Here is a 19,203-nt window from a genome sequence, read left to right on the forward strand (position 1 = left end):
AAGGACATATTTGTTGCCAGATAACTTGGGACACTTTCAGACATAAATTTTTTTTAACTCACATTATACCAAGCAATGAATCAAACCAACCGCATACTTTATAGAATGTAGTGAATATTGCAGTATTGTAGAAGTATGTAGATAATCCTTGTACAAAATGTATTGTATGCTTTACAGGTACAGAATATCAAGAAAAGATAATCCATATATTAGTGAGTGTATCAACTTAAGGTTTAAAAATGAAAAAAAGAATGAAAAGTGTAGCAGTTTTATTCAATTTTTTCAAGGTCTCTGAGAAATGAGTAATGAATTTTTAACACAGATAACATCTATCCAGCTATTTTGAAATTTTTATGTGCTTTCAATAGGTTGGAACAGAAACACAAAAAAAATCAGGCATGATATCAGGTAGGATTTTCTGAAACAGAAGAATCTGGATTCACCTGCAGGCATCAGAAAGGAGTCTAAGGAAAGAAAAGCTGTGTCTGGGAATAATTTCCAGACTATGAAAACATATATGCAGCCATTCACATTCCCCTTCACACATACTCAGACTGCACCTTGTCTTGAGAAACAGGCTACCAGGTTGGCATAAAATAGAATCTGTAAGATGTTGATGGAAGGTCCAAGGTCTTGGGAACTCTTTCAAAATGTAAAAGAAAAAAATTAAACCATTTTGCTTTAAACAGTGTTAAAAATTCAATTTTTTCCCCACCCTATTTAAGAAAGATGCAAACTGTCACTTAATTTTCCCGTATGCCATTATATTCACTATGTTTCATAACAGCTTCTCACTTAGATGCTCTGAATCTCTAGTGCACCTCTGAGTGATATTTGAGGCACACCCAAAATATTATCTTTATAACATTTTATTTTTTTTCCTCTCATGTGGCATAGGAAATATAGTGGAAGCTTGCCTCCAGTTATAATCTAATGTAACAAATCATGGGGTAGTTTAAATGTTTTTTAGTACTACATGCAGCATATCTGCTGCAGTGCACCACATCCTGCTTGTTCCTTTACTTTGCTTCTATAAAAAGTAAATAGCCTACATAACTCTGTAGTGCAGCAGCTAGAATGCCTTTGGAGCCCATGCTAACTACATCTGCTCAGCAGCACTCTGGCACTTGTCAGGGTCCTAAAAGTATTTTCAAGTCTAGAGAAACTTTCATCTCATGTTCCTGAAATGGTTGATCTATCCTGTTAAGTCTTGGGAAGGGCATGCCAGCCAGAACTAAATATTATGTTCCCTCTTTTTTTAATTCATCCATTTATCTGACACAGTAGAAGAAAACCCATTTGCAAGATTTTGCTCTCAGTGTTGTTGACTCTTGCTGTTCTGTACAAATATAGTAATATTGGATATTTGTCACATAGTCCAGTGCTTAAAGAAAATCAACAGTATTGGAATCTTAGTTCTCACTAGAAAAAGTATATTTCTAGTTCTCATAAAGAGCTTGAAGACACAAAGAAAATGAATTATTCAGGAGTGAGAAGGAAAATAAAAAATGAATATGCAAATAAAATAATTCTGCCTTTCAAGTTCATAAACAGTGTCATGGCTTAATATAAATGATATATAATTTTTTAAAACATAAAAAAATGTAACGTAGACAATGGTGCTGCTAACTATTTCAAAAAACAAAAGCTTACCAAAAGTAATAGTTAAATACTTAGATAAAGTCATATTCTCATTATATCTTTTCTTCCTGTACTTTGTCATTAGCTCATTCTTTTCCTTCCAATAAATGTCTTCTTAGAAAATAAATATTTAAGATTTAGTTTCTGGCGGTATCAGTAATGTTGTATTATAATTTTTTTCTTATGTTTTGGGGGGTTTGAAGCATTGGAAAGATAGGACTTTTGTTATTAGGATCCTACCAAAAATGAGATCAAGATGTATCAATTGAAAGCTATAGGTAAGAGAGTATTTCCAGTCTGAGACACCCTTCCCATCACTAGCCTTTTCTTTTACTTAAGTCTTCCTGCCATAAAACTATGCTATTTCAGTGTTTCATTTTTGCCTGCAATGGAATTCTGAGCTTATTCAGAAAATATCTTCCTGTCTCTCACATAAGTTCAAGGATAAAGATTTCTGCCTACCATCAAGAAATTTACTTGGACAAAACCAGATAATGCATACCTATGCATACCATCTGCATGAGGCATTCTGAAACGGAATGGGGTCAATAAAACACAGTTAGCAATTTGTCTCTGTTTCAATGTTTTGGCTTTTTTTTTTTCAATAACCACAAGAGGCTGAAAATTTTCTATCAGTTGGTTTGTTAAAAAGTCTGTGAAAGCTGTTTCCAGAAGCATAGAAGCTACAATCTAAGCCATAAAACAAGGATTAAATACAGATTCAGAGATCAGATTATAAATTATTTGCAATAATGTCATATTTGAGTAGACATAATGCAAAACGCAACATATATAGACTAAAAGATGACCAATCCACAGGCACAGTTATGAAGAGATAGATAAAAAAAAGTCTTAATCACCAGAATATAATGTGCATTTTATTAGAAGTATAACCTTTTATATAGTGCATATTACTGAAAACTTCAGGACTTTCACAATTCAAATAGTAATAAGGGTTTGTGGGGATTTTTGTTATTAAGTAATGCTGTATCCATAGAGCTGTATCCATTCCTATTGCTAGCAGACAACTATGATATTCAAAGTTTTGAAATCTACCTACGAGCAAGACTGACAGCAATAGAGAAAAATTTGGACACATACAATTTCAACTTACAATTAAAACTTTTAGTTTATTCATTCAGTTACTCTTTTTCAAGGAAAGAAACCAACCTTGTAATTTGAGAATGGAACTTTTGAAGAATAGGAGGAGAAAATTTTCATTGTAGAAGTCTAGTTTGACAGTGATAAGAAATATCTTATTATATCACTTAAACTGCATTTGAATTTGTCCTTCTTATGCTGTCATTTTAATCTGAAACATAAAGTAAAATCATGAAAATATTGAAATTATTGATGTATTGTAGTCACTACTGTAATGCTTAATGACACCCTCTGTAATTCTCAACTAGCCTGTGAATTAAAACAAAACAAAAACAACAACAACAAAATGAAAAAAAATAATTTTCAGTTGAGGGAAGAGTTATTTAAGTTAAAGCCAACTGCAAATAAATTTTGTCATTATATTTTTTTGACCATCAACAGCTCTTCCCAATAAAATATAGGTGTGCTGCTGGAACATGAAGTTATTAACAGTTGTAATAGTTCAAGGTTTTATGATATCCATAATATTAAATGTATCCTGTCTTTTTCAATACTCTATACTTTTTAAAAATCTCTTTTGAAAACTCCTTCATAGTAGTGGGAAATCTAGATTATTATTTTAAGTTTCAAATCAGATGTAGAGAGCTGAAGTATCTTATATTTTTTGTATACAATGATAAGCAAACATAAGCCAGCATTTCAAACAATACTTCAATATTTGAAAACAAAATTAAACTCAAACTATTCTGAGAATATTGACCAGTTACTAAATATATTCTAATTAGTTTTCCTAGCAATTAGTACAACATACATGACATCTACAAAACAAACTCTATTGTACCAAATTGAGGTAAATTCTAATTACAAAGATTGCACACATTAGAAGTTATTGCCACAAAGTTTTCAGTCACCACTCATTATATCCAATATAGATATCAGAAAATAAAAGTATATAATTCAGAATATTTTTGACGAATGTGTGCAGGTTCCTTACACTTGGCAAAGACTATTAGAAATTTTTTTTCTTACAAGATCTTTGTGGGATTTTTTTTCTTACTCCCAGATTTTTTTTTTTTTTTTTTGCCTGTATGCTTTCACTTAAATAGAATATGTGCAGGTCATGAAACGACTACTAAAATTTCTTCAGACTTCCTCATGAAAGAACGAAGTTGAACGTACCAAGAGAAGGCACAGTGGTCCTTATCAAACTGTTCCCCTGTCACCCAGATTAATAAAGTTTTCTGCCTCCTTAGAAACTAAGAAATTATTGAAGACATCAAAATTTCTCAGTGCACCTCACAGACTAGCATTATAGTGGCATCTGTAAAACTCAGAACAGTTGATCCCAGTTCTATTATTTCCTGTTTGGAAATCCTCATCTGTGCTTCATTTATTTCCATTATTATACACATCTCAGAAAATGCCTAGTAGTATTCCAAAAAAGTCATCATGGTTTTTTAATCAGGAAACAAAATCTGCATTGTAAATAAATCAATTCTGTTCAGAATTCCTAGTTTTTCTTTATTGTGTTATCATAAAATTTCTAAATCCAGTTGATTACCTGTGATAAACAGGGGTAACTTCCTGACCTCAACTGTATTACAGTGTAGATTTTTCCAGGGGTCAAAGCTGTTCCCCGGGAATCTTTAGTTTCTGGTCAGAAAAACCTCATGTTCAAATTTATGGTCCTTAGGGATTTGGCAGTACAAGGCCTCCCTCTTTAGTTGTGGAGAAGAATAAGATATTAACCTACTGATCATAGCTTTTTCCTGTGTTTGAATATTGTATGACAGTTATATGATACCCTATAACTTGATCAAATTGTTTGTGCTGTGACTGAGTTAATAAAGGCAAACATTTAAAATCTGAAGTCTGTAATTGAAGTTCTGTCCTTTAAAATGTATCATAACTCCCAGATTGCTTTACTAATTCCTTTTTGTTGTGGTTGAACCATGAAGTTCAACACTTGCTAATTATTCACTGAATTCAGCACAGGGATATTGAAAATCAGGAATGAAAGAGAAATTCTTGTTGTATGTTACTTTGCTCATTTCAATTATTTGTCTGTTGCACCTACCAGTCTGGAAAATATGACAATTCTTTTGTACTTTTCATAGATCTTTTGCTCAAAATACAAGATATTTACAAAATTACAGAATCACTAGGGTGGAAGAGACCTTAAAGATCATCAAGTCCAATCCATGCCCTGACACCTCAATTAAACCATGGCACTGAGTGCCACATCCAACCTTTTTTTAAACACATCTAAACGCATCCAGGGATGGTGCCTCCATCACCTCCCCACACAGGCCATTCCAATACTTGATCACTCCTTCTGTGAAAAACTTTTTCCTAATATCCAACCTAAACTTCCTTTGGCACAGCTTCAGACTGTGTCCTATGGTTCTGTCAGTTGCTGCCTGGAGAAAGAGACCAGCCCCCACCTGAGCACAGCCACCTTTCAGGAAGCTGTAGAGTGATAAGGTCACCCCTGAGTCTCCTTTTCTCCAGGCTAAACACCCCCAGCTCCCTCAGTCATTCCTCACAGGGTTTGTGTTCCCAGCCCTTCTCCAGCCTCGTTGGCTCCTCTGGACGTGCTCAAGCGTCCTAACATGTTTTCCAAACTGAGGGGCCAGAACTGGACACGTCATTCAAGGTGTGGCCTCACCAGTGCCAACGACCTCCCTGCTCCTGCTGGCCACACTGTTCCTGACACAGGCCAGGATGCCCTTGGCCTTCTTGGCCACCAGGGCTGACTGCTGGCTCATGTTGAGCTGGCTGTCACCAGCACCTCCAGTCCCTTTCTGCCTGGGCACTGTCCAGCCACACCGTCCCCAGCCTAGAGCATTGCAGGGGGTTATTGTGGCAGGACTCAGCACTTGGACTTACCAAACTTCATCCTGTTAAGACTCTGTTCATCCATCCAATCATTCCAGGTCTCTCTGCAGAGCCCTCCTGCCCTTCAGCAAATTGACACATGTTCGCAGCATAGTGTCATCTGCAGATTTACAATGAAAGACTCAGTCCCCTCATCCATGTCATCAATAAAGACATGGAACAGAACTGGCCCCAGCACAGACCCCTGAGGGACACCACTGGTGACTGGCCCCAGCTGGGTGCAGCACCGCTCACCAGCACTCTCTGGGCCCGGCCATCCAGCCAGTTCCTAACCCAGCCAGGGTGCTCCTGTCCAAGCCGTGGGCTGCAGCTTTTCCAGGAGAGTGGTGCGGGAGACAATGTCAAAGGCCTTGCTGAAGTCCAAACAGAAAATATCCGCAGCCTTTCCTGCATCCACCAGGTGGGTCACCTGGTCATAAAAGGAGACCAGGTTGGTCAAACGTGACCTACCCCTCCTAAACCCATGCTGGCTGGGTCTGATATCCTGGCCATCCTGTAAGTGCTGCATGATGACACTCAGTATAAGCTATTCCATTAACTATTCCCTGTTCTTTGTAATTGTATGTAGAAATGAAAAAAAAAAAAGTGAGAAGAAAAAATGCAAATTAATTTTTTTTTTTACAGATGCCAAATTGTAGATGGCAGATTACATTTTGTATATCTATATTTTATTTTGTATATCTACAAAATAGTTACTGGTATGTAAGCATAACACAGTCACCACTAATTAGTTTGCTAACAATGTCTTGGTAGTGTTCTGGCAACTCTGTCAGAGCTAAATAAACTTAAGAAGCAGGATGAAGAAAAGGGCTAACCCACTTTGGACTGACATACCCATAACATTTACAAATGAACTGAGTACTTGGAAAAACTATATCATGCTGAGTTGAGGTAGATTTATTGCACATGACATTCAGTGATTAATGGAAGAATTGCTTCTGGCCTTTCTTGAACAGATGCTCAAGGAGAATACATAGAGACTACTCTTATTTTGTGAACAAACACAATTACTATTCCTGCAGTTGAGCATTATCTACTCTTTGTGACTTTCCATAGATGATATAAAGAGGTGAAAAAAGATATTCCATTGCCTTCTTATGCTGGTCATGCACAAAGGTAAAGTTTATTATTCAGAGTAGTTTATAATCCTCTGACATCTTTGAGAGCAGGTGGGTAGTTCAGGGGAAAAGTCCCTTTTTGCTGACTTCCTGGAAACTACAGCAGAGGTTTCTCATCCCATAACTAGAAAATAGCATATAAGGATAATTTATATTTTCTATATGCAACAATCTATAGCAAAACTCAATAGGAGATCCTGGATTAATATCTTCAACTCCAAGAGACGTCAGTGACATCTTTTATTTTAGCCTTTGCATTCCCTGATAGTAACATCTGCAAAACACCAGGCTGTTTCAGCCTAGCTATTGAGCTTCACGGTCCACTGAGAAATTCCTAAAATCCTAACTCTCTTCTTCTTTGTTTGCTCAAATTTGAGAAAATCAGCATTTAAAAATAATGTAGTTATTTGGACCTTCTTTTATTTCCTTCTTGTTTAACATAGTGTAGTTTACAAAAGGAATATTTTGGTTGCTTCAGTTTTGGTTGATTGATTGATATATCATTTACAGGCTTCCTTTTAATGAGTACTTTTTAATTGTTATGACTTATATCTGCAAGGAAAAAAGTTTTCTTTATTCTGTTTTATTTTCTAATGAAGACTTTGATTTCTTCAGGCTTTTGGTGTCCCAGTTTCACTGTAGCCAGCAAATCACTCATATTTACCAATTAAGATATTAGCAAGGTTTAAAATAAGAGTTAAATCAGACAATCTTGTCATTATAATTAAAATGGATGTGTTTAGTAAACTCAGTTCTATCTCTTACCTTCTTTCCTCATTCTGGTATAATATACCATAAACATGAACTCTGTTTTGGTTTCAATAAACACCAATGGCAAAAATCTGATCAACAAATCTCTGTTAGCTGAGGACAAAATTCCTGACACAAGCCTGAGACCATATTTAAGGCTTCTAATGGTGCTATGATCTGATTATAAGAGATACTTCCACCTGAACTGAGTTGTGAATGAGACCGTATGCTGAAGTCAAAACTATGGATTTTATTAAACAGGAAATGTGACACAGAGAAAGAAATAGGAGGAGGGAAGGGAAGTGAGAGAGAGAGAGAGAGAGAGAGAGAGAGAGAGAGAGAGCACTTAAGTGGAAAGATATCACCACCACAAGGTTCCTGTGGCATCCCACTAGTCCTTTTTCACCATCATTGGGGTGTGTCTAGAGGAAACCAACGAAGCTGGTGAAGAGTCTGGAGCACAAGTCTTATGAGGAGCAACTGAGGGAGCTGGGATTTTTCAGCCCAGAGAAGAGGAGGCTGAGGAGAGACGAGATTATAGCCAGGTGGGGATCATTCTCTTCTCACAAGCAACAAGTGATAGAACAAGAAGACACGGCCTCAAATTAGCCCAGAGACGGTTGAGAATGGACATGAGGAAAAATGTCTCCACTGAAAAGGAAGGATTGGAAGAGGCTGCCCAGGGAAGTGGTGGAATCATCCATGGAAGTATTCAAAAGGCAGCTGGATGTGGTGCTTGGGGACATGGTTTAGTGGTGAACATGGCAGTACTGGGCTAACAGTTGCACCTAATCTCATAGGCTTTTCCAGCCTCAACAATTCTCTGACTTTGTCTTTCCCAACAACCTAGTTTTAGATACATTATTAATGCTCTGCAATTCACTAAATTGATACAACAGGAGAGATACTTATTTAACATTCAGTTTAACTTTCTGTGCTATGATTACTTTCTATTCTACAATTAGCAACAGTCATTCATTGGACAACATTAATTTGCATCTCAGGGGGAAATAAAGAAAGAGATAAAATACATGCAAAGAAGAGGAAAAAACCAATTCTACTAGTATGTATGGGACCTTCTCAAGGGGAAAAGGATTTTCATGGAGGGGATAGTGTTAGTGTTTTATCAGTGATCATACTTGTAATTGATACTGCAATTTGAGAAAACAAATATTTAAGGGCCAAAATCGGCAAAAAAATTCACATAACCCTTTTAATTTTATGACATAGTTTCACATTTTTATTCTCTTCACTAACTGAAATATTTATTAATAATACTCAGACAGATATTTCTGGTGATACCTCTACATAAAAATAACTTTAAAAAATAAATCCTATGTTTTTACCCTATGTTCTCAGTACTTAAATCTGTGAAATATAATAGTGTGATATAAAATGATATAAAATACAGCATGACTGCTAATGTATTGGCTTTTTAAATTGCCAGGAAATTGTTCAAAACAGGGCTATTCTTTATCAAATTGAAGGATTATCTCTCCTCAGGGATCAACTCAGATGGGACTAGTCCTTTATTTATCATTTCAATCTTAAAAAGCAGTACAAGAAACAGTGATAGCTCAAATGTACAATGTGCCAACCAGTCAAAATATTTTTATCCCCCTCCATGACAACAATCACAAACACAGTATTGCAGCAAAGCATCAAAATTCAGATGATATCATCAGTCTGACAATATATTGAAAAACAATTCTGTTTCTTATAGCAACAAATAACTTTATTGAGTCCTATGTTGCCTTGGGGATGCATAAAGGCAAAAATTAAAGAACTATAAATTACGAGTGAGCTAACTGGTAAAAATGAAAATAAACTAAAAGCTAAATCTAATTTAAGATATAGTAGGTGAAACACCTACCTAAATGCCAAGTATCTTGCCACCAAGAAAGTTCCAAAATTGTCAGATAACTATATACATTTCAGGAGTATCCCACAGAGTGCCTTAGAAAGGCACTATAAAATACAATGAATTTGCATAAAACAGGTCAGGAAACACTAAGCATATGGAACTGAGTTTTGCTGTATATATAGAACACGGAATTAGGGCCAAAAAAAACAAGTCCATGCATAGTTTCAGAAATATACTATGCTTACTAAGGTTAGCTTACTGACTACCATCAATACTGTATTCACTCACACATGGAAAAGAGAAAAAAATGTTCAATTTCTTGAGTAAAGAATTTAGTACCCTCAAGTTTCATATACATTTCCTGAAAAGTAAGTCACATGCTATTTATGGTAGACGCTCTTTCAATATTTTTACAAGAGTTGAAAGAGATTTTGTCCATTTTGACAGAAAAACAAAAGGGATTATGTCAAATTAAAACATAATAACTAACATTAGTATGCATTTGAGAACTGGAAATCTTTACTCCTTAAACTAAATGAGTGCACTGTTAAGTGTACTTAGAAAACAGAGATTAATAAGTAATACTGGCTGTAATCAGCTATTTTTTCTTTTCTTTTTCTTTCAGACAGACCTTTCTCAGTCATAAATTTATTTTGTGATTTGACAGTTTCCCTAAGAAGTATTAGCTAAAGTGGTTAAAGCATTTCTCAGCCCTTCTTTTGTACACCTGTGGAATTTGGGAGCCAGATATTTGTCGATTAGGATAAGCCAGAACAATTTGGAAAGTGCTGAAGTACTGTGAGCTTTCAGATCTACAAATGACCCATATTGTGAGATATTCAGGATGTGGCAGATGCTTAGGAGTACTCTTATAAATAGTAGTAGGTGGACATCTAAATTCATCTAAATTTATCAGATCCTACCAGGGAGAAAATGAAAATACAATAACTTTTTATTTTAGAAAGACCACCACTTGCTGGAAAAAGCCACAAACAACTTACTTTTATTTCACATATTCTGGGCAATAATTAGAGCTTCACCTCCTTTTGGAACACATTTAAGAATCAGTAGGAATTTTTTTGTCTGATACAACATGATTGTCAGCACATATTTTCTGAAAGACTTTCCAGAAAACATGCATAAATTAACAGGAATGCAGACTTACCTGCAATTGTTTCCTCCTCCTACAGTTGGAATTTCTGCCATTACCTCTAGATTCACTTGGATAACATGACAGTGAAATTCCAGGAACTTTCAAGTAGAAGAGATGCATCACTCAGTTCAAATAAACATGCTTCAGTTAAGGAAGATTAGTCAGATCCCAATCTAGCAAATATTTAATAACTTCAGAAATCATGTTCTTAGTTAATTAATTATCCATTCTATAGAAACACAGTATTTCTATGAAGATTATGGTAGAATAATTAAATATAGGAGTTATCAAAGTAGTGTCCCTTCATAAGTAGGTGTTTAACTATCCTCATATTTCTAGAAAGTAGGAAAGCTGGAAAACTCTTCATTTTTTTTCTGAGAGTTTGCATACTGCGTCTTTTTTTGTTGTACACTTTATGACTTTTAAACAGAGACCATGGACCCAAATTCCAATTCACAAGTTAAATCTTATTTCAAGCTTGCAAAATTTCAGCTGCTTTTAAAAAAATCATTTAATGAACAAAAGTAATTACAGTTATAAAAGAGAAGATAACTGTGATTGAGTGAATGAACTATACATAGATCCTGTCAGGATGTCCATTAACATTCTTTGCAGCCAGATATCTCTACAGCAGATGCCAAAATTATAAAAGAAATGTCACTTGAGGCTTGAGCTGTCTGCACTTCAACAGGCCAATTAAAGACTTGAGATTCAACCAGGGGCATTAATGATTACATGTGACTGTGAATTGCTAGGAAGTACCACTCTGTAGGAAGAGGATAGCATATCACAGCAGCAGAGAAGTTTGAAGCAAAGCTTTTTGATAATTAGTTTTGTAATTCTACACTGAACCACTTAAACTACTCTGCACTCAGCAGTACAGTGTTGCACAGTTAAAGAGCTTCACCCACTGGATCCCAGTGGGATCCCAGGTGAAAACTTATGGGCACTCCTCACATTTCCTCAATATAAGCCAGTGGCTAAGTATGTTGGTGATGTTGGAGGTTGTGTCTTGGAAGGAGGAGGAAGAAAAGGAAGGTATATAAGTCTTGGAACAACTAGGTAACTGCTTCTCACAGTTCTGTGTATTCAGCTGTGCATAAGGGAGTCCAGTTACAGAAAGGGAGGTGGCATTGTAGTGGTTGGGTTACGTAAGTATTTGCAAAGGCAAAAAAGGAAATTCTGTAGAAGAAAACTGATCTCTTTATGAGTTGTTGCAGAAGTAATTCTATGAAAGACAGGATATGTATTTGTGTTTTTATAGATTTGCAGGATCTTACCCTATAGAATGGATGAGACATGTTAGTGCTAAAAAGTGTGATTGTGGGTTGCAGATATTTGACTCAGCAAATACTTTCCTGACAAATAAAAGGCATTACAGGGAGATGGGAACTCTCTTTACTTTTCCTTGGAAAAACATGTTTGTAGGGACTTATAACATAAAGGAACTGTAACAAAATTTTGACTTGATCATTAAAATCCAAGTAAGGTATCTGTGGAAAAAGCCTAACTGTCTAGACCTCTGAAAGACTTCCTCAGTCTCTGGAGAACTTTATGAAATCAAGCTTAAAATAACTTTTAAAACAACATAGTATAAAGTAAACTAGCTTATATACAAGAGATCATAGCACTCTACTTTTGTTTTTAACACAAATATGACTTGAATGTTTTTACGTCTTTACTTCAACATTTCACTTTTTGAAATAATCTGTTCTTCAGGTTGGAAGTGTCAGTTTCTTTCCTGTGGTCTGCAAAAGGTCTTTTTCCTTAGAAATATTAAATAAACAAGATCCTGTATTATTCCATAACAGGTAGTACAGAAAACCTGAAGTGTAAGAGCTTAAGATACACAAAAATTATCCTTTTCAAATAGGATTTCTCCTTCTTAATTTCTGATCCTAACTTTAACTTAACTAACCTTTTATGCTTTGATGTCCTTTAAAAATACTTAAAACAAGTTGTCTCTCATTGGTGGCAAGGGAATCTCTTATGTTATCTAACTTCTTGTCTGGAATTCTATGATATTACCGTAAGTTAACTTCATCCTCCTTTGTTTTTATTTCTTTTCAGAAGCTCAGTTAAACAGCTCATGTAAATTATTTATAAAAAAATTTGCTTAGAGCTTTTTTCTTCATTTATCTGTTGCATTTTACACTTAAATGAGACTGCTCACTGTAAGCCTGTATGCTCAGTACTGATCTACAAAGAAGTTCTAGCCACATTTATTTCTTTTTCTTGGTCTCATCTGTTCTCTGCATTATTTTTTGGGATGTGTGTTGTTATGAGGTCTTTTGCAGTTTGTGTTGCTCCTTATATGTCTGCTCTCAAGTGTTCATGAACATGTTGAAACTATTTGTATTTCTCTGCAACAAAACCATTTTAAATAGAACTAATTTGACTTGGTTACTTATCAAGCACTAGGAAATGTAGAAGGAAAAATATATAATAGACTGCAATGAAGCAAGCTTCTTTAGGTTATGCATTTTCTTTCAAATTTCCTATGTTATCCATTTAAAAGTGCTTCTTTTCTACAAATGTCCTTTTTACTTTGCTGATTAATTTTTTGTGGCTTTGTTGTTGTTTGCTTTGTGTTTTATTCAAATTCTGCTCACCATCATTATACTAGGGAGCTCCTTCTTCCAGGAATTACAAGGCTTATATACATTATTTCCTTTCTTTTCAAGGTCAAGTTAAAACTAAGATTGTAAACCAGATGTCCACTATTAAGGCACGCTGTTTACTGAAGGTAGTGCCTATTTGTTTGTATAGTTTTTAATATATATTTATGCAAGTACTTATTTTGCACAAAGCCAAATGTATTGTGCTTTTTCATTTGAGCAAGCGAAACACCCCATCATTCAACAGAGATGAAAATCTTAAAAGTGCATTATGAAATACAATTCAGGAGATTTACATGTGCAATGTGTGCTGATTTACACATTGATACCAAAAGTTATATAAATCAACATTTTTCACACCTTATTCTGAAGAATTTCAGCTACATAGCACTGGATTTGAATTTATTTAAATTATAATATAATCTCAGAATCAGACAATAATGGCAGAAGGATTCTGAGTATTTTTGCTCTTAGTGCATTTATATGTCATGCAGCTGTTTCTTTAGTGATGTGATCTGCAGCCACAACGTTAAAAAAAATAATGACTTTAAGACAAAGGGTGTATGAAAATCTGCTACACCATTTTCTGGTAGTATGACAAAATCTGATGATATGCATATCAGAACAGAAATAAAAGAACAACAACAAAAAAAAGAGAAATGTACTATTTCTGTGTCAATAACCTCAATAGATTGCACTTTGATTTCCCATGTTAGATTGGGATTATTAATATATTTATTTTTTATTTTAGAAAAGCAATATTAAGTTTCTGTGTGTATTATGAATGAAAAGCTTTTATTTTTTCTTTCTCCTGCATTGAGTAAACATTAGCCTAGATTGGAGTTACAAGACTGGCAAACAGCATTTGCTATTAAAACCCTTTTACTGTGTTACTAATTCAAAATTGCATGTGAATGTGCTGAAAACCTACATATTTTTGCTTCTTGAAGCAAACTTGATATTCACTTTGTATCCAAATTAACGCCTGGGTAACATAAGGCCTCAAGACAAACTTTGACACAAACTACTTTTTAACTACAGCTAATCAACTGATTGAAAATATTCTATATTAAAACAGCCTTGACCATCATTCTTCAGATAGTATCACTATAATTACTTAGCCTGTTTCACACACAGGCTCTTGCTCTCTCTCCAAGGTACTTATTCAGTTTTATTGTTCTCTGTATCTCATACAGTATACAGATCTAAAAGAATAAAGCAAGTCATGTGGGGATTAGCAATGGGTTTAAGTGTTAATGCTTCATAACACTCCATATACTCAGAAATTCACATTAAAATTCTGAGAGTGGCATAAGCAGTGTACAGAATCTTTGAAGAAATATACTGTTAAAGTAGGGGGCTGGGGAGGTTATCTAGAGGTGAAAAGTGCAACAAAGAAAGTATGTTCTGAGCAGAACTTTTGTAATATGATGGAAAAAAAATCCCATATAATGAATTCAGCACCAGTAACTAGGAGTACACTAAGGCTGTGTCTGATAATTGTGTAAAGTATGTTTTACTATTTCTGCAATGTTTCTGATTTTTTTTTTTTCATGTCTTGATAGCAAGTATACTGTTGCTACTGATTATGGTCTACAACTTTAATTATAGGTTTATATTTGTGTAATGGCATAAGTCATGTTTTCATTCATATTTTGTTTGGAACTGATCACAGCAGAGTCACTACTAATTTATGAAGTTGTGAGAATGCTTAAAATGGGGTTTTGCCCACTTTTGGTTGTGTTTACTCAATTACTTTAATCCCTCCTTCATAAAATCTGCTGTTAATTTTACCAATAATGTATAATGTAAACAGAAAAACCCAGATTGAGATTTAAAATCTGTCATCTTTCCTTCATAAAGAGTCATGAAAAGGAAGATATCTTACTGTCCAAATTATTACTTGCTGTGTTGTTCTCTGTTCCTGCTGCCAGAAGTTACTGACCTCTATGCTAACTTTGGAGTTCTCATTTAGGAAAATGAAAGGAAAGAGGCCAGAGCTAACTGGTATTTTTTTCAACCCATTAAAAAAATTACTTTCTCAAAAACTGTGTGACAGCAGTCAGCAAGATAACTCACAGATGGTAAAGCCAAAAGCTGATATCCATTACAGGAATCAAAGAAAAACAAGTCCATGAAAGACTAGCTGTTTAATTCCTTCTCTATTTTTGTTCCAGTCCAGGCTTTTTGGTTGACTCTCTGATGTGCTAATCCTCAGTGCTGAATTTCTCAGGACTGAAGGGAGTCACGACTACCTTTTCTCCTGGCTCTTCGAGGAACACTACCTCAATACAGTGCTGATAACACGCAGGCAAGTATAAACCTGTTAGCAGATTTAGAAGCCCCAGATTCATCACTTCCGATAACACTTTAATCAGATCAAAGATCTAAACTCATCTTTCATTTTTATTTCACTGTCAGACCTATACTTTACTGTCTCTGTAAAATTATATTGTGTCAGAAACAAATTTTTTATTTTTCTATGGTGATCCTAAAGCAAGACTGTCTATTCTTTTCCATACCACCTGCAGTATGATCAACAGATTGTTAAAAAACATTATTCCTTTGCTGAAATGTAGGAAGCAATCTTAGCTGTATGTGAAGTCACCAAGCACTCCTATTGTAAAGTAAAATAGAGCAAACAGCACAAATATAATCAGGTAACATTGCTCTGCTCTGGCCTGGCACCTTGTTAAAAGAACACTGTTTCTTCACTGCATCAAATCATTTGGCCTCACTCAAGTCATCAGTAAAATACCTGCTTGGTGGACCAGAATAAAAGTGACATCAGTAAGTACAACAGGTAATTGTTATTGTGCCCCAGTTATATATAAAATATACCTAAATATAAGTATTACTGGATACTGTAATTGATCAAAAATAGGTGGCATGATTTTGGAGAAGTGCTGGTGCAGTACGTACACCAGAACTCACATCAATAATTGAACGGGGGATTATTGAAAGATGAAGGTGTGCAGTTTTTACTGCTTTGGTACAATGGTGGCTGAGGTTCAAAACTGTATCCAAAGTTCTGTACTCCATTATAAGAAGTGCTCTGGACAGTATTTACAGGTGTTTTGACATTTTCCCTCAGCAGTGTCTGAATTTAATAATGAATTCAAGTGTTTATAATTTAAAAATCTAGAAATCACCCATATTTATGATTGCATTACACTGATATTCCCCATGCTTTGCGTTATTCTTATAAGATCAAATGGTTATCTTATCTTCTATCAGCTGTTATGCTTATCTACCTTTAAACAGTTTGTGATCTAACTATCATGCAGGTGATCACCATTTAAAATATATAAGTCACTGTAATTTTACCTCTAGTATTATCCCTTTTTGAAGGAATTCATATAATTAGTACTTTTCAGTTTGTTTAAATGAGGAGCACAATTTAAAAAAAAAGAAAAGTATTCATTAAATGGAGCATTGAGTTTTTCATGGAGGAAGACTAAAGAAATAATATATTGGTTGACTTCTTAAAAAAACAAAAACAAAAACAAAGCATATCATTCTGTTGGAAGAAGCCCCGAGTATTAAAAAGTGGAAAGGCAGGTCTTTAAGAAAAATACAAGTTTAAATTTTGGAATGTTATACAAGGAACTTTTTCCAATACTTACAATATAAAATAACAGAATCCTAGAATGGTTTGTGTTGGAAAGGACCTTGAAAATCATCTATCTCCAACCATTTTATCATGGGCAGGGGCACGTTCCACTACATATAGTTGCTCAAAGACCCATACAACTTGGCCTTGAACACTGCCGGAGATGGGGCATTAATAACTTCTCTGGGCAACCTATTCCAGAGTCTCACTACTCTCACAGTGAATAATTTCTTCCATACACCTAACTGAATTTCCCCTCTTTCAGTCTGAACCCATTACTCCCTGACCTATCACTGCAGTTCCTGATGAAGGTTTGCTCTCCAGCTTCCCTGTAGGCTTTTCTCAGCTTCATGGCTCTCCTCTTGCTCCAGCTTGCTCCAAGTTCTATGACCTTTTCAAATTGGAGGGCCAGAACTATATGCAGTATTCCAGGTGGGGTCTCATGAAAGCTGAGTAGAGGGGGAATCACAGGGATCCTCTCCTATTTAATTTCTTATGGAAAGAAAAAACAGTTCCAGAGTTTACCTAATCAGACTATTTTTATTTACACCCTTCTATAAACCCTTTTACCACTATCTAAAAGATCAGTAATAAAAAGTAGACCACCCTGTAACTTTACCTAGATATTGCATACCTAGAATTTATTCAACGCCTGATTTTCCTGCTGATTTGGCCTTTTAAAGGTAAAGAGTCTTTGGGACAGTCTCCAAGATTTGTTCATTCATTTTAACCACGTCTTCATATCAGAGACTAATATCCACTAACGCTAGCCTGCCTGTTCCAGAACTGCTTTTAACAAATGAAAACATACAAGACTTGAAAAACCTGGTTGGAAATTCATTAACAATTTCTTTGACAAAAGAAAGTTCTATTTTAATATACAAGGTCTCCCTTCCTTCTAGTGACTCTATTAGCAAAAAACTGCAAATGCACATGAGGAGGAGATGGAAAACATGCTAGCACTGCAGTACTCCTTAAACTTTAATTTCTAGCAATGCAGTACTCCTAATACTTTAATTTCATTATGTGCCTCTGCACGTATTTTATCACATTGTTTTTGTCAGACTTCCTTCTTCAGAAAAAAAAAAAGAGAATGAATTAGCTCATGTAATCAGCAGCTTTGGGAAGAACAGATTTGCAAATTAGTTTGAATTAACATAGCAAGGTAGGCAGGTGCTTCCATGTTGGGCACTGTTGAACCTCCCTGAACCTAGTCAGTTCATTCCTGGAATGCATTCAAGTTTTAATAGATATTAAAGCTGAACAGGATCTATATAAGTCATCTGTCTCTCTCCTTGCCAATATGAGTCACTATCTGTACAATAAATATAAGTGATCATGTCTAGATTTTAAAAACCCAGGTCGTGAATAGTTCACTTTCTATTGAGAGAATATACTTCAGCTCAGTTATTCCTTCCAGTTTGTGTTAGATTTTATGTAAAACCCAAATACTTTCTTCTCTTACTTTAATGGTAATGTCTCTGACTATTGTACCTTTCCTCCAGATTTGAAAGAGACGGAAATGCTAAACTCCATGCCAATGATAATACTACCAGTTAATCAGTTACTTTAATATCCCTAAAAAGGGAGGTAAATTAATTAATAAATTGTTCACAAAACATTTTAAACCATGTGGTTTTCAATACCAATGGTAGTGTTCCTCCAAGAATTCTTTAGAACAGAATTTTTCCTACATTGTCTTAATTCTAGTAACAACAGTTTCTGATTATTAAAAACTACTTTTTTTCACACAATGCACTCATTAGGGAGAGGGGGAAAAAGCATCAGTTGGCTTTAGGAAGTTTTCTTTTCAGATATCTTAAATAATAATGATTTGTTCCTGTAGTGCATATTAGTTCCAAAGAGAACAGTTTAGGGGGTTTTATTTTGATTTGTTTTTTTTGTTTTTCTTTCAGGGGAGGGAGGCTGGTGTGGTAGTGTTGGTCTGATGGATTTTTTCCTGGATTTCTTTTCTAGGTTGAACAGATAGAAGCATGTGGACAAATCAGAAGAGGAATTGATCCTTAAAAAAAAGTAATGATTGTACATATGTTATAGCTCAATGTATTTATATATAGATACAAAATATGCTTTATTACACACACATACATATATGTACACCTACATATATAAAAAATGTGTGTGTGTATATTTATGTATATATATATATATATGTTTATATGTACATTTTGAATTTTTATGCTCTGGTTAAATAAGGTCGTATTATCTGAATATCCAGAGAGACAGCTAGTATGTACAAAATATTATGAAAATGTTGTCATAGCTGTTAAAAAAATAAAACACCTTTGAAACTGTCCCTGAAGGGATTAAACTTTGAAGATTTGTGTCATAAGGACATCCAAAAGAAGCTGAAGTAGCTTTTAAAAATCATTAGGTATCTGCCCATTGACCCACAAGTAAAAGTTTATAGTCAGTATTAGTTTATA

General features: G+C 34.9%; 1 long non-coding RNA gene across 1 annotated transcript in view; it reads right to left on the reverse strand.

Moving 5' to 3' along the window:
- LOC135300055 (uncharacterized) overlaps positions 1-19,203 on the reverse strand; it is a 35,584-nt gene that overhangs the window by 2,554 nt on the left and 13,827 nt on the right. The window contains exons 2-4 of the long non-coding RNA XR_010361926.1: positions 5,632-5,740; positions 2,812-2,953; positions 561-642 (exon numbers count right to left, since the gene is read on the reverse strand). This is a non-coding gene — a long non-coding RNA (uncharacterized LOC135300055). The remainder of the gene's footprint in view (positions 1-560; positions 643-2,811; positions 2,954-5,631; positions 5,741-19,203) is intronic.

The sequence above is a fragment of the Passer domesticus genome, chromosome 4 (genome assembly GCF_036417665.1).
Source record: "Passer domesticus isolate bPasDom1 chromosome 4, bPasDom1.hap1, whole genome shotgun sequence".
In the NCBI taxonomy this organism is placed as follows: domain Eukaryota; kingdom Metazoa; phylum Chordata; class Aves; order Passeriformes; family Passeridae; genus Passer; species Passer domesticus.